Source organism: Zosterops lateralis (assembly GCF_965231275.1).
Source record: "Zosterops lateralis genome assembly, contig: HAP1_HAP1_SCAFFOLD_418, whole genome shotgun sequence".
Classification (NCBI taxonomy): domain Eukaryota; kingdom Metazoa; phylum Chordata; class Aves; order Passeriformes; family Zosteropidae; genus Zosterops; species Zosterops lateralis.
Genome location: NW_028154283.1, coordinates 6,088 through 9,832, shown reverse-complemented (window position 1 = coordinate 9,832; position 3,745 = coordinate 6,088). Strand labels below are relative to the sequence as shown.

General features: G+C 61.7%; 1 long non-coding RNA gene across 1 annotated transcript; it reads left to right on the top strand.

The window, feature by feature from the left end:
• The first annotated feature begins 2,449 nt into the window (after window positions 1-2,449).
• LOC310923838 lies at window positions 2,450-3,376 on the top strand. Its single transcript, XR_014592701.1, has 3 exons — window positions 2,450-2,709; window positions 2,807-2,907; window positions 3,018-3,376. It is a non-coding gene; the product is annotated as an uncharacterized lncRNA (long non-coding RNA).
• The last annotated feature ends 369 nt before the right edge of the window (window positions 3,377-3,745 follow it).

Here is a 3,745-nt window from a genome sequence, read left to right as displayed (position 1 = left end):
TTCTCAGAATTGAGGTCACTGACAATAATCCCAAACCCAAAGAGGACCCAGCAAGAAAAAACAGAGTCAACGAGTGAATCTGCTTGGAGACAGGGCCGGGGACTGGGAGATAAGGGAGCAACGGGAGAATCCATCAGTTTCAGAAAATGTCCCTCATTGACACGGACTGTGCTCAGCCAAGGCCCTGCGAAATTCCTGAACACGGAGAAGAAGAACAAAGACTGAGCAGAGCCGTGAATATCGGATGTTCTACAAAAGGGGGGCGCATATTAACGAGGACATGCAGGAGGCGGATCGGGAAGTCGGAACTTTCCAAGGACCTTCGCCACGGGGCAAAGGGACAGGGAGATGCAGAAGGGAAAATCAGGAGAAAAAGGAGGCCGCGTCCTACAACAATTGGAGAGACCCCCCGGCAAAGGCCGCACGGCCTCTCCCTTTGTTCAGGAATAAAGTCACTTTTACAGGACTCCTCGGGCTCCTGTGGGGACACAAACCTCTGGCCACCTCTGGGAATTTTCCCGCACAGCCCCCCCCGGGGACAGGGCGGCCACCTCCGTCCTCCCCACAGGAACCGGGACGAGCCGGCGCTGCTCCGGCAGCGGCTCCTGCCGAGGCAGCGGCGGGAAGGAGAGCGCGGGCAGCCGCTCCCGCAGCGCCCTCAGGCCACGGGCAACACGGCGCCGACACGGCACAAGGAACCCGCCGGAGCCCCCTGCCGCCCCCTCCGCCCGCAGCCAGCCCCGAGCCCCGGCAGAACCGAGCGCGGCTCCCACCTGCGCTGGGGCCGCCTCCGAGCTCCGCCAGTGCCGCCTCACCGGGCTCCGGCCGCTGCCGCCGCTCCCGGGGCCGGTCCCGGTTTCCAGAGTCGCTCCGCGCTCCGGGGGCCGATCCGAGCATGGCGGAGTGGGCGGGCCGGGATCGTCCCTCAGCCCAGCTCTGACCAATCAGCGCACGAGAAGGAGACGCGGCGGGAGACGTCGGCCAATGGGGGAGAGGGGCGGGCTTGGCGCGCGGCACGGAACTGCCGCGATCCCGTCCTGTGATTATTCCATTGTTTCCCTAATTTGAAAAGTCGGATGTGAAACTGGGCTGGGATGTCCCTCCGGGCACAGCGCCGGGTGACGCCGCCGAAGTTCGGCTTTTCCTGCCAGGCCCCGCCTCTCCTGTTCCCAACAGGGACACAAAGGGCGGTGGCAGCGCTCAGTGTCCCTGGGCTCCAGCCCGCCCGGACAGGGGCTGCAGGGGACGGTCCTGCGCCTCCTCGGGGCTGCCGGTTCTTCCCCTCGGAGGCCGAGCCCGATCCGCAGCCGCCCCGGGCCGGCACTCGGCAGGTCCCAGGCGCTGTCACCGCCTGTCCCGGCCCGGAGCTCGTCTGCAGCAGCTGCAGAGCCGGAGGGGGCCGGGGCTGCGGGCGCCCCGCCGGGCTCGGAGCTCCCGGAGGCTGCGCTTGTGTCCGCAGGTGCTGCCGCAGCGTCCCCGGGCAGCAGGGACAGGGCAGGACGGAGCTGGCACCGCCTTCCTGAGCCTGGAGAACCGCAGGGCCGGAACCAGCCGCGGTCTCTGGCACGGGCCATTAAACCTTCCATCGCCGTCGTTGTAAAACTGTTCCTGGGTCGGAGCTCTGAACGTCTTTTTCAGCCGCGTTCATGTCTCAGGAAACCCGTGTTCTTTATTCCAAGCAAAGAGAGCCCAGCTGTGATCTGGAAGAGAGGGAATCCTGCTCCGTTCAAAAGGCTGTGATTCAGCCCCCAGGTCCCCAGCCTGTTTCAGCAGCCAGGGTTACACACTTGCCTCGGGCACAAGAAGCCACTTGTCCTAAGCAGGAAGGGGCCACTGGTGAGTGTGCAGAGAGTGAAGATGCGGAGGAAGGACCCCGCTGCAGTGCCAGGACAGTGAATGAAATCCTGGACGTCCAAGGTGGATCGGCAACCAGGAAAGGACAGGAAAGAATTGGTGGAGGATTTCTGTGTGAGTGCAGGGCCCGCGCCGTGGGCTGTAGGGAGGGGACAGTGTCACCCCACAGGTGCACAGGGCTGGCAGGGCTGTGGCTGTTTCCAGGGCTCTGGAAGAGCCCTCCTGCTCTGCTGGGCCCCCGCAGGGGCCGGGACCGACACCCCCGGCTGCCCCCGGCGCTGGGCAGTTCTTCTGGCCCCGGCTGTGCCCTGGCCCTGGCTGTGCCCCTGTCCCTTGTTTCTCTTGCTGCCAGCTGAGTGAGGGGCACACAGAATGGGGGATCCCTCCTGTGTCCCCCGGGTGTTGGGTGGGGGGATGTGAGGGCTGGGCGTGCTCAGGACAGCCCCGTCCTCACAGCCATGGACTCTTTACTGCTGCAGGTGAGAGGTTCAGATCCCATCCCAAGGTCACCCTGGTCCTGACTCTGCTCGTGATGCTGGTCCTGGCTTTGGTGCCGGCCTTGGCTGTGCTGTCAGGTAAGGGAGGAGCAGCTGCCTCAGCCCAGCCCCTCGGGGCACAGCAGGGTCCCTATTGCCTGTGGAGGGGAATCCTGGACCTTCTCCTCTTCCCTCTGCAGGGGGAAGACAAACAAACATTGCAGCTTTTCCTGGCACTCCGCTGGCCTGTCCTGATGACTGGGTCGGGTACCGCAGGATCTGCTACTTCCTCTCGAAGGATCAGCACACCTGGGATCAGGGTCAGGCTCGGTGCTCTGAGCTCGGGGCCTCCCTGGCCGTGCTCAGGGATGAGGAAATGGTGAGTGAGGGGCTGGGGGTGTGGGGTGTCCGAGGGGGGCCTGGGGGGCTCCTGGGCTGGGGGTGCAGATCTGACTGCTGGTCTCTTCACTTCCCAGGAGTTCCTGTCCCGCCCCAGCCGGAAGGTCAATCTCTGGCTGGGGCTGCGCAGACGGGGGCAGCAGCTTCAGTGGGAGGACGGCAGCAGCTTCAACTCCTCGTGAGTCCCAGGGAGCCGAGCAGGGCCTGGGGGATGTGGGCAGGGAATGGGGGCATGGGAGCACAGTGTGTCCCCTGTGTTGCCAGCATTGTCTCTGCTCCTCCTTGCAGGGTTCCTGTCCTGGGCGATGCAGAGTGTGTTTTCCTGGCTGAGAATAAACTCAGGAGTGTGCCCTGCTCATACCTGATGCCCTATCTGTGCAGCAGAGCCCAAACTCGGCTGTGACAGGGGATGGACAAAGCACCTTCTCTGTGCTGGGCAGTCACAGCTTTGCCCTTTCCCAGACCCTGGGATGTCCTTCCTCAGGCACAGTGTCTGCCTTGCACTGACCCTCAGGGTCACCTCAGTGCCTGATCTCATGAACATCTCAGTATTTTGTCTCAGGGTCACCTCAGTGCCTGGTCTCCAGGAGATGAACGTGCAGGAAGAGGAGGTGATGTGGAAGCTGAGGTGTGGCTGCCTGGGCTGGGGCTGGGGGTTTCTTTCTCCTGGAGCCACTCCAGGACTCATCCTGTTTCTCTTGCACTCCACATTTATACACTAAGCCTGTATATATATGTAGATATAACACAGTGGAAACAGGTTTCATATACCTTCTTCTAACACTATTTATACACAGATATTTCATATCTATATTGGTATAACACTGTGAATACAGGCAACAAACAAGTGCAATGTACAAACAGGTACAAACATGTGAATGTGACTGTGGCTGGGGCAAGGTGCCAATAATGCCAATGTGTGATTTGACCCCACAGGCACCAATACCTTAAGGGTGTGACTCAATCCTTGTGGGTCCATTCCAATTCAGTGGAATTCCATTCCATCCCTTCTTTCT